This window comes from Armigeres subalbatus, chromosome 1 (assembly GCF_024139115.2).
Source record: "Armigeres subalbatus isolate Guangzhou_Male chromosome 1, GZ_Asu_2, whole genome shotgun sequence".
In the NCBI taxonomy this organism is placed as follows: domain Eukaryota; kingdom Metazoa; phylum Arthropoda; class Insecta; order Diptera; family Culicidae; genus Armigeres; species Armigeres subalbatus.
In genome coordinates, this window is record NC_085139.1 from 158174064 (window position 1) to 158186974 (window position 12911).

Consider the following 12911-nt stretch of genomic DNA (forward strand, 5'->3'; position numbering starts at 1 on the left):
CAGGGTCTCCGGAATTGGTTCCAGGTGTCCCGGGATGTTTGGATCAACTGGATCAAAAGGATCAAAATTGATAGTAGAAATCTAAAATTATTTTCAAAATAACCTTACAAAAAAATGCCGATGATTGATAAGCCTCATGATACATATCGAAGTATTCTGATATATGTCCCCAGTTAGAGCCCCGGAACTGGTTCCAGTGTGGCCATCATGCTTCCAAATTCGTTCAGAAGCATCGCAAATTAGGTTTTATCACGATATGGATATAAAAAGATATTGGTACGAATAACAAACATAAAAGTCAAAAATGTCCTAAATGGCCACCCGACAGACCCCACTGGGATTCCGTATAAATGAGCCATCGAAAACCAAATAGATTTTTTTTGCAGTTTCGAGACGACTAAAACACACACTGTAATTACGTGTTACTGTACTGTTACTGTAATTGGTCGAGAGTATCATTATGACAAAAGGGCCATTTAGCCGAAAGGGTCATTTGGCCGAACGGATCATTTGGTCGAAAGGGTCATTAGACCGAAAGAGTCGTTTGGCCGAAAAGGTCATTTGGCCGAATAGGACATTTGGCCGAATGGAAATTTTACCGATTTATCTAATGAAAAGTGAGAAATTACGAGTGAGAAGAAAGACATCTGAATTCTCATTCCCCATTTCTCGTTGAGAAAAGTGAGAAGCGTGAAGTGAGTAGTGAGACGTCTCACAATCCACTTCGCACTACTCACTTTGCACAGTGAGAAGTGAGAAATGAGGAGTGAGAAGTGAGACGTGTTATTTTTCCATTCTCATTTCTCACTTCGCTGTTAAAAGTGAGAAGCGCGAAGTGAGTAATGAGACGTCTCACCACCCACAATTTTCACAGTGAAGAGACTAGTGAGACGTCTCACTTCTCACTTCTCATTTTTCTTTTCACACTGTAGAAAGTGAGATGCGTGAAGTGAATAGTGAAACGTCTTGCTACTCACTTTGCGTTTCTAATTTTTTTGAGAAATGAAAAAATAGTAGTGAGACGTCTCACTCCTAATTTTCCACTTCTCACTGTAACAAGTGAGTAGCGTGCTTCTCACTTTTTACAAAGAGCAATGAGAAATAAGAAGTGATTAGTGAGACGTCTCTCTTTTCACTCCTAATTTCTTACTTTTCAAATAACCTACTCGGACAAATGCCCTATTCGGCCAAATGATCCATTCGGCCAAATGTCTTATTCGGTCAAATGTCCTATTCGGTCAAATGAAGTGGACGTTCCTCTAAAGAGGTTCGCCTGGTTAACAGGTTTTTTTTTGTGTGTTATCATTATGTTTTAATACACTAAAAGATGTAATCGCTATAGTGAAGTGTAGTGAAAATGGTGAAGTGCAGTACTTAAAGTGTTGGAGTTACTATTTATCGTATTAATTCGATTTTCATGATCGCTTTTTCTGGGAATACAGATTTCCATATAACTTATGATACGCAATGATATCTTAAGTGAGCATTCAGTAGGCATTACGGTTGTGTGAGATACAACTTGAGTGTGGAAACATATACCAACAAACTCTTTGTGTTTGTAATCTTTGGTTTATGAGATCACCATGTATATATCACAGTGATAAGTGAGAAATGGGATATCATCGTATCTTCATATTAGTGACCTCCACGCGAGGTAACAGTTGCTCATCCATCAGCCCACAGTGGTCCATGCATGTCCACATAATAATCTTTCAAACTAAAATTTGTCAGAGAAAATAAGGCGCCTTTTTTTTTAGGTCGATCAACATTTTGGATCGAAGCAAGAAAACAGGCGTGATATATTTCGGCACACGGAGGCGAGCCAGCCTGGGGCTGCAAGTCTCCTTAATAAAGCTAATAAAAAAAAAATATTTCGGCACATTCTATATGTGCTATTAAATTGCTACATTTGTAGTTTTATGCATCGCAATAGTCATACAACACTGGACAACTCCAGTATTTGTGAGGGAAAATAGATTTCCCCTCTCTCATTACTCACTAATCTCAAATCTACAAATTTCTATGAGTTGATTTACGTGTATAGTGTGTTCATAGGGCTATCGCTTATCAGATGTTTTTTTTTCTATCGTAATACATATCCATCGACTAGAAAGGGTCTTTGCATTAGTGCAACACGATTTATATTGGCGTGCACTACACGCTCGTACAAATCACTCTCAGAGAGCTATTTTATGTTCTCTTATGAACGATTTCTCTTTGTACCTGGAGTTCTACAACTACTTTACAAATATACGGAACTGCGACTAATACCCTTTGTTCCCTTTTGGTTCTATTATGCAATAACATCTATATTAGCAAGCTGTGAACATTCATGGCAAGTCTAATGTAAGGATTAAACATGTATAGAATATATGAACACACAATATCGCATGGCTTAACAGCAATTGCGAGTTTGTGTAGGATTTAATAGAGAGATTATTCAAAGTTGTGTTCAATTCGGAAATGTACGAAACTGCTGAGTATTTGTGTATATACATCAAGGCTCTGTGTTTCAAACATTTTTTTAGTATTGGGTATTGCTTTTGAATGTTCTACAACTCTATTGTGATATTCCGGAGAGTTCGCTCTTTACTTGCTCAAATGATTGTTCTGTCGGTTCGTCGCCATCCTTATATCATTTGATCTTTCTTTTACAATCCGATCACCATCGAGTTTGCATCTCCTCTAGATACTTTGCGTATATCACCAGTGACTTTACCAGTTCGTTATTTTGGTCATGGCTGCCGTTCAGGATTCAAACATCGGAAATCTATCGATTTCCGATTTTTCGGAAACTATTCAGCAGGTGAGTCATACCGGTACTGAAACTACCGATGTGACGCACGGTGTCCATAAAGTGAACAGTGAAATTATCAAAAATCAGCAGAAGACGTCTACGGCATCTTCTGTTGATCCATCACCTTTAAAAAAGGCATCAACTTCATTGCAGTCATTCCGCTTTCAAGTTAAGCTTGACAACGGTTTCTTTACGGTTGCCTTAAAGAACGATTTAATCAGGAATCTCTATGAATACCTGTACAATTTCCCTGCAGATTCGTTTATACCTAGTTTCGACGGCTTTGGTTTAAGGTACGGCAAAATTTGGTTCTCTCCCGAGAACGAGAAAAGCTGTATCTGGCTGAAGCAATCGCTTCTAGATATAAATGAAAAGGCAGCAAACGATTTCAAGTTTTGCATTCAGCCATATTGTCTGAAGCAATACAAAATTTGTTTAAACATTCCAATGAATCCTAACGAAAGTTTAACTACTAGCGATGTTCTACATCGTCTCGATTTCCAAAACCCCGCGTTTTTGATTAACCTTTGGAAGGTGATTTCAGTCAAGGCCAACACTGCAAAAAGTCGACTGATTTTCTGTAGTGCAGACCATGATTCTTTTGAACTGTTAAAGAAACAGAAATTCCGTATTTACTACGGGTTCCAGAAAGTGCTCGTAAGAGAATTACCGCAGAATGTTTCTGCTAAACCGAAGACGGCTAGTTCTTAGTATTCGTACTAGAACTTTCGTCTTTTTGAGGGGGGACATGGGCCTTCTCTAATCTTTCTCTATATTTCCCTTTCCTATTCCCATTCCCATATCCTTTCCCATTTCATCCCTTTTTCGTCGGGTAAATGATGATAAAGGCGATGAAGGCGAGGCACAAATCTTCCTTTTGCAGGGGAACGTGCCGCTCGAGCCGACTTACTGATACCTGATACCTGATTCTCATTTCTCACTTCGCTGTTAAAAGTGAGAAGCGCGAAGTGAGTAATGAGACGTCTCACCACCCACAATTTTCACAGTGAAGAGACTAGTGAGACGTCTCATTTCTCACTTCTCATTTTTCTTTTCACACTGTAGAAAGTGAGATGCGTGAAGTGAATAGTGAAACGTCTTGCTACTCACTTTGCGTTTCTAATTTTTTTGAGAAATGAAAAAATAGTAGTGAGACGTCTCACTCCTAATTTTCCACTTCTCACTGTAACAAGTGAGTAGCGTGCTTCTCACTTTTTACAAAGAGCAATGAGAAATAAGAAGTGATTAGTGAGACGTCTCTCTTTTCACTCCTAATTTCTTACTTTTCAAATAACCTACTCGGACAAATGCCCTATTCGGCCAAATGATCCATTCGGCCAAATGTCTTATTCGGTCAAATGTCCTATTCGGCCAAATGACCTTTTCGCCCAAACGACCCTTTTGGCCAAATGACCCGTTAATAAAGTGTTTAATAAAGTGCTAGGATCCTTTACGTATTAATTAAAAATCCAAATTCCAAATAACATTTGAAAAAGTTTTTAGTAACAGTAACCCCATGACTTTTATTTGACATTTCCCACCACTGTTCATGAGTTCCATCGGAAATTCCTATAGAAATTCGTTCGGAAACTCCTGAAGAAAATTCCGGAGGAATTACTGGAGCCAAGGGAATAGAATTTCCAATGAAATATCTGGAGGAATTTAAGAAATAATGATTTTCAAAAAGAACTTGTAGGAAAATAAATGAAGAAACTTGTAAAAGAATTCCTTTAGGAATTTTTGATTAATTTGCAGTGGATTTTTGGAGAAATCCGTTGAGAAATTCCTTCCTTCTGTAATGAAGCACTGGAGGAATTTGATAACATAGAGAAATTTACAAAGGCTGTGCATGTGCTAAGACAAGACAAGACAAGGCATTCCTGAATTTTTCAGGGTATGCCTGAAATAAATTGTGGATGACTAACCGAATTAATTCCTGGGGGTATTTTTTAGGAAAATTGTTTTGAAGAATTTTCCGATCGAACTTTTGGATAAGTTCATGAAACGTGATCTGGATGACTTTTTTTTTGTGAAATAAATTGGCTGCGCATATGCACAGCACATGTTTCCGAAATGAACAAATTGATACAAAATTTGCGAAAAAGAATCCACGTGTTTTGGAGGGACTCGAACACTCATCCTCCTACTCTCTAGATAAGTACCAACCTCCCACGAGCATAACTCTTTTTTCAAATAAAATATCTTTCGGGTGCTATATCCACATTCAAGCGAGCCCACATTGTTTATTATCGAGAACTACACGCACTATTGCTCCCAGGGCTCAAATGTAGATATCTAACAGTAATTTCCAAAACCAATCCCAATTTCTAATACAATTTTTGCCTTTCTCGTATACTAAGTATACGGTAAAGGCTATATGATCGCTCCAAAAACAAACTTTTTATAGAAGGCCCGGAGACCCATAGTGTTATATACCAATCGACTCAGTTCGACGAATTGAGGTGATGTCTCTGTGTGTGTGTGTGTGTGTGTGTGTGTGTGTGTGTGTGTGTGTGTGTGTGTGTTTTTTTTTTTTTTTTTTTTTTTTTTTATTGAGGGATGAAGGCAAATCTGCTTACAGACACCTGAAATTATCACTCAGGGAGTGGGGTTGGCGCGGTCGGCAGAAGGCCGGCCCGCCGGGCCCACTAAACCCACCCAAGTAACAGAAGGTTACTTGAGTTACCCTCTCTTCACATGCCCTGTTCCCCCCGGGTGTGTGTGTGTGTGTGTGTGTGTGTGTGTGTGTGTGTGTGTGTGTGTGTGTGTGTGTGTGTGTGTGTGTGTGTGTGTGTGTGTGTGTGTGTGTGTGTGTGTGTGTGTGTGTGTGTGTGTGTGTGTGTGTGTGTGTGTGTGTGTGTGTGTGTGTGTGTGTGTGTGTGTGTGTGTGTGTGTGTGTGTGTGTGTGTGTGTGTGTGTGTGTGTGTGTGTGTGTGTGTGTGTGTGTGTGTGTGTATGTGTGTGTGTGTGTGTGCAAAACTACTCAAAAAATGTCACTCATTTTTCGGGCACTTATCCTCCACCGATTTTCTCGCAACAAGTAGCATTCGACGCAGAATCCTGTCCCATTGTTTTCTATTTGAAATTGGCCATATCGGACTATGGGATCGAAAGTTATGGCCAAAATACAAATTCATACGAAAAAATCGCGTAAAAAATGTCACTCATTTTTCGGGCACTTATCCTCAACCGATTTGCTCGCAACAAGTTGCATTCGATGCAGAATCCTGTCCCATTATTTCCTATTTGAAATTGGCCAGATCGAGCTATGGGATCGAAAGTTATGACCAAATTACGGTATCAGGCGGAAAAGTCGCGTAAAATGTTCACTGAGTTTGCGGGCACTTATTCTGAACCGATTTGCTCGCAACAAGTTGCATTCGACGCAAAATCCTGTCCCATTATTTCCTATTTGAAATTGGTCAGATCGGACTATGGGATCGAGAGTTATGGCCAAAATACAAATTCATACGAAAAAATCGTGTAAAAATGTTACTCATTTTTCGGGCACTTATCCTCAACCGATTTGCTCGCAACAAGTTGCATTCGACGCAGAATCCTGTCCCATTGTTTCCTATTTGAAATTGGCCAGGTCGAACTATGGGATCGAAAGTTATGGCCAAAATACAAATTCATACGAAAAAATCGTGTAAAAATGTTACTCATTTTTCGGGCACTTATCCTTAACCGATTTGCTCACAACAAGTTGCACTCGACGTAGAATCCTGTCCCGTTGTTTCCTATCGAAAATTGGCCATATCGGACTATGGGATCGAAAATTATACCATTTTTTATGGAAAAATCGCTAAAAAAAAATGTCACTAATTTTTCAGGCACTCTTCCTCAACCGATTTGCTCGCATTAAATTTCATTCGACGCAGAATGTCTCATATTTTCTTATTGAAAATTGTCCACATCGGACTATGGGCTTAGATGTTCTGGTCAAATTACTATTTATTGTGAAAAAGAGTTCAAAAAAGTCTATCTCACTTTTTTAGCACTTAGACTTCATCTATTCCCCAAGCAACACAAGTTCAACAAATCTGGTTGCAGTAACCATATAGTGACAGAATCCGGTCATATATAAGTTACTGTCATTGATGTGCAATATGTGTGCTTCTCAGGTCGCTCGCAACAGATTGCATTCGACGCAGAATCTTGTCCCATTGTTTCCTATAGAAACTTGGACGGATCGTACAATTGGGTCAAAAGTTATGGTGAAAATGCTAATTTTAAAACTACAAAATAAAATGCCATTTTTTGTTCTTATGCTAATCCGATTTGTTTGCAACAAATTGCGTTTGTCGAGAATTGTCTTTATGCATATAAACAAATATGAAAAATAAGACCAATCCACATATTGGAGCTATTTTAGATTTTTCCAAACCTTTTGAACGAACGAGAAAGGCACCATCACCGCTAGGTGGATTAATCTGGGTTTTTTTTAAGATTTTCGAAAGAATGCTCCGAAAAAATTTCAAAAGTCTCCGAAGGTCTAAAGAAATTTCAGGAGAGCTACTAAAAAACCAAGAGGTATGACCGAAAGAATTCCTAAAAGATTGTTCGATAAAAAATCTTGTATGAAGCTCTTCTCTTCAGGGAAATTTTGCAAGAATTCAAAATCCGATGGGATTTTTTTTTAAATTACTGGAAGAATACCTGAAATATATTCTGAAGAAATTCTTACAGGAATTTCAAAAGTCATTCTTGTAAAAAAAAATTCAGAAGGATTTCTTCTAAAGGAACCTCCAAAGGTATTCCTAAATCAATTTCCTTTGTGAAGGGATCTCCGTAGGATTTTCTAATAAAAACTGAAAAAAATCCATAGAATCTGTAAAGGAATTTTCGAATAAATTTTCGAAATTTTATTATAATTTTTTTTATAGAACTTTCGAAGAAATATCCTGAGTAATTTCCAAAGGAATTTCTGAAAATATCTGCGTCAAGGTTTCGGGGGGATTTTCTGCAGAAATCCCTGGAGGAAATCCCAAAATAATTCTTGGAGGAATTTCCATAGATTTTTCTGCAGAAATTTAATAATGTCGGAAATTTCTTCAGAATTTGATTTGGGAATTCCGTTCGGAAATTCCTTTAGGAATTCATTTGGAAATATCGTTGGAAATACCTATGGCAAATCCTTCGGAAATTCCTTCAGGAGTACTTACGGAAATTGTTTTCGAAAATTCCTTTAGGAGAAATCCTTTGGAAATTTTCTTTAGGAATTTCTTTGGATAGTCATTTTTTTGGTAATTCCAATAGTTTTAGAAAATTGCATTGAAATTCTGCTAGGGATTCTTTCAAGAATTCCTAGACGATTTTTTTTAAATTTCTTCGGAAATTCTTTCAGAAGTTTCTTTAGAAGATCCTTTTAGAATTCCTTTGTAGGTTCCATTGGATTTTTTTTTTTTTGGAATTCGTAATTTCTTTTAGAATAACTACGAAAATTGCTTCAGGAAAACATTCCGAAATACCTTTAGGAGAATTCCTTTTGTGAATAACTTAATGAATTCCTTTGGAAACTGCTTTGAGAATTCCTGTGTAAATTGGATTTAGAACTTCTTCAACTTTTTTTAAAAGAAATTACATTAGCAATAATTATATGATTATATAATTGCTTAAGAAATCCTTTCCAAAACTCTAGGAACTCTTGGAACAGGTACCTTCGAAATTTCCCTTAGGGATTACTTCAGAATTTCATCCAGGAATTCTTTCTAAAATTCCATGAAGATTCCTTCGGACATTCCTGCGGAAGAATCTTTAAGGCCTTCGGATATACTCCAGTGATTATAAAAATTGGCGGAAAATCAATTTCTTTTTCTCGAATCAATTGTGGCGTATAGGTATAGTTATATTTCAGGGAACATATTCGATTTGGTGGGACTCGTGCCCCATCGTGGCCCAATTTAACTAAGCCAGTGATCCTCGGTAATCCTGCTACACTGCAATTCGTTCTGCTCATCAACCTTCTGTTCAAAAATAAATTTGAAGGTGAACAAAAACAAGTAAATAAATACCTAAGTAAATTTAGAATTCGCCAAAAATGTCATAAGTAGAAATAAAATTACTTCAAATGATAGCCAGTAATATCAGCAATGGTTGTCAAGATTTGCTCTCAATATCAGAGTGAATATCTATTGCCCCTCAGGCCAAAACTGTCCCAATTTATTTAAGAACCAATCCATCCGGCAATACAATCGTTCGCTATATTGGAGAGAAGACGAAATATAAAAAAAGGGAAAAGAATCGCGAGTACCCACAAATAATCCAAAATATAGGGCGATGAAAAGCAACGTGCGTTTATTTACACAATCAAATCAAACTGAATCGGATAAGGCTCTATCTTGATCTCCTGTCAGACCTGATTCCGGAGTGGCATCCCAAAGGGCGATAAGATTGTTTGCAAAGCCTTCTGCCGCAAATAAATACAAGTGAGTCTCTGCAGCACCATGACCATGTCATCATTTGCGTTTTCATAGTGCTTATAATTTGATGAATATGATATAAACGTGCAAACATTCAGTCAGAGACGGCGGCGCTTCAAAAAACTAGACCGAATTCAAAAGGGAGTCGGTCAATCGTCCCTAGTGCCGCCACGTTTGAGTAGGGTGGTGAAACAATCCAAGCAAGCACTCAAGTGGCATTCGTTGATCATCACAGCATACTGTGATTTGATTGGGCGCACAACGAACGCTACCACTGAGGGGAATTGAACAAGGAATAAAACCTCAGGAGTCAACTTTCTGTATTTGTTATCTTACCAAATTGTAATTTAATTACTTACAGCGAACGTTTTGATTCCTCCCCTGCGTTAAGCTGTATGATGTTTGCCAACAGCGGCAGCAATGACGAGTGATGTATATGTTGTGGCCGAGCCAGCCAACCAGTACAAAACAATGAATGAGTGGCCAAATATTGACTTTGTAAATTAGAAAATGCTCTGAGCAACCCTTGAACTTTTGTATTGTAGCTATGTGGAAGTTTTTTCTTTATTATCAGGCTAAGGTCAAAGTGGCCTCAATAGTACGTAGAAACCCTTTCCATTCCGCTCGGACCGTAGCCGCTCGTCGTTATTCGATCAGGTCACTGTAAATGCCAACCATCCTGATCGATCAATCTTTCACCATCCTTTCAATCAATTCGAGAGAATTCCCCTTGTAAAGTAAATTTGGAAGAATTTTTGCGGAAATTTGGGACATTTGGATACAGTCAAACCTCCATGAGTCGATGTTCCATAACTCGATATCGACTCATGGAAGCAAATTATGGGTTACTGGGATGGTTCCTTCAAACAGCTTTCCGAGGATTTTCTATCCCACATTTCGATATTTACATGAGTCGATAGTCCCTCCAATGTCGACTCATGGAGATTTGACTGTATTCGGACAAAAATTCGGTGGCACTTCGAAATAATATCCCGCGGAAACTTTGAAGGGTTTTTCTGTAAAAACTTTCAGAGTACCGGTTTTCGACGGTAGCACATTCTAACAAGAGCTTACCTGCCTATTGTTGTTCTGGTGTTTGGTATTCCGGAGTTTTTCGCAATCGCAATCTTTCTCTCTTTTCTTGCAATCGCTATTTGAAACAAATTAAAATTAACTTTACTACGTTATGGTTGACAAAAATACAAATGTTGATATTATTTTCATGTTATGAATGATAAGCTCTTATGCATTAGTTGCATACAATAATACACGAATATATTTATGTAGGAATCATGCATTTTCCGGTAGACTTACTATGTTTTTGTTGGATGATATAGCAACAGGTAGTTATTTTTGTTGAAGCAAATATCGTTGAAAGCAATATGATTCGTATATTTTCGACGCAATGCTGGCTATCCTGTAGAAAAAAAAACGATATGTTTCGCTTATAAATTATTTGTAGGAATACTCCAGAGATTATATCCAACAAACAGCATTATTAAACAAAAATTGAGATTTTAATATTTAATATTTACATCAAATCACATTCTCCGTCATTATCCCTTAGCCCACAAATGCTTCCTTATACTGCATCCGAAACCAGTATTGAACACACATGTCCCGGAAGGTACCGCCATAAAATGCTGGAGTAGCGAGAAAGTGCCGCAACCATAAACAGTTAATAATTTCTAACTCCATTCTACACACGAGCCAGTCGGCGCTCGTTATTGAGATGGTTGCACGTTTGAATCGACGTCCCTTCTCAAATCCGTACTGACAGAGGAGACGAATGTCGATAGGACGAGGACCCTTGTCTACTTAACACTTGGTCGTTAAAGCATTATTAACTTTTCTAATGTCCTTCTGACATTTGTACGGTACGATGTATTTCGGCAGACTACGTAATGGGTTGAAGTTCATTAGATGATTAGCTGAAGTAGGATGCGGTGAGTGAACCATGTTCTTGAAAGTACAGAAAACATTATTTTAAAGGCACAGGCTTCAGCATTCTGCTGCATGAAAGATGCTTTGAAATTCAAGATTTGGCGATACAAGCTCTTATCTGGAATTTTAGATGGCACAAATATCACTCAAATTAGGCTTTTTTATATAAGTCCAAGATTATTTAACGCCCAATCGCACCTACCATGATCTCGTCGATTACGATGGGGGACAGTAGCGGAGATAGAATGCATCCTTGCCTCACTCCAGCGACTACCCGGATGGAGTCAGAAAAAGCTTCGTTATGCAGGACTCTGCACGTAATGCTTCGTAAGTTTTAGGTTATCGACTTTCGTCTTACTTTTTACTATGTGGAAAACGATACAGAGGACCGAAAACATGGGTAGACGATGAATAGGAAAGAATAAATTTTAGTGGTTACGCCCTTTTCAAATGTTGGTCTAGAAATATTTTCCTCCGTAAAGCTTCGTGCTGCGCTTCGATGAAGCCAACGGTTTTTTGTTCCAAACTCCCTTGCGTCTAAGGGCGCCTCACAGATTTTCGTGGTTCAGACGATCCAAAGCATTTTCGTAGTCAATGAGTACCAGAGTCCCCGGAATTCTTTTTTTATTGTCTTTATTAACAAGATTTTCGGCTCACCTCGTGAACTCTTGGAAATCGTTGACTTGCTCCAGGATGATCCGGAGCGTGACAATATGGCCCACACATGATCTTCCGGGATGGAATCCTCCCTACTGCCGTCGGAGAGTCTTGTCTATTTTCTCCTGTATCCGATATATGATAACTTTGCACAGAACTTTGGGAACAATGCACAGCAACATGATGCACCGCCAATTGTTGCACACAGTTAGATCCCCTTTTTTGAGACCATCACTAAGACGCCCTGCATTCAGTTGGTTGGGAAAGTCGTGGTTTCCCAGATATTGCAAAATAGTTGATGCAACATTCGCGCAGATGGGGTCAGCTTTGAGTATCGCTGCTAAAATGTGATCGACCCTACACGCAAAAAAAGCGTTCATGAATTCGTGAACTAACGAGTTCACGGTGTATTTTTTCGGGAACAACAGTCACGGATTCGGGAATACAGTCACGTTTTCTGGAACGTTCTGAAAAACGTGACTGGTGTTCCCGAATCCATGATTTAAATCACGGTGTATTTTTGCTGGTTCACGAATTCGGGAACACTTTTTTTGCGTGTGGGAGACTTATTGGATTTCATGCTTCGGATGGCTGTTTCAATCTCCTGCAATGATGGAGCTTCGGAGTTGACGTGGGTAATGCGTCGCACTCTTGGCGGCTCATGCCGAGATGTTGATGGTTGGTCGGACGTCGAAACTTGAAGAAATGTTTTGAAGCGCTCGAACCAACGTTTCAGCTGATCAATTGGGTCGGTGAGTAACTGACCTGTCGCGTCATCCTTGCTTCACTCAGGCGTCGTGATATATCGTAAAGAAGGGCAAATATCACCAGTTGTTGCAGCTTCTCCTGTCCGTCGGCTAGGGAGTTCACCCACGCTTGCTTGTCCCGTCTGCAGCAGCGTTTAACTTCCTTCTCTAGAGCCGAATAACGTTAACGGGACACGTACTTGGCTGTTCTGGTTCTTGCCCGCTCTATCGCGGCCTTTTTTCTCTACGCTGCTCAATTTCCGACAGGTATTACCTGTAATCCACTCCTTTCGCTGAGTGCGTAGATCACCCAGTTTGTTCTCGCTTGACATTCTTTATGGTCGT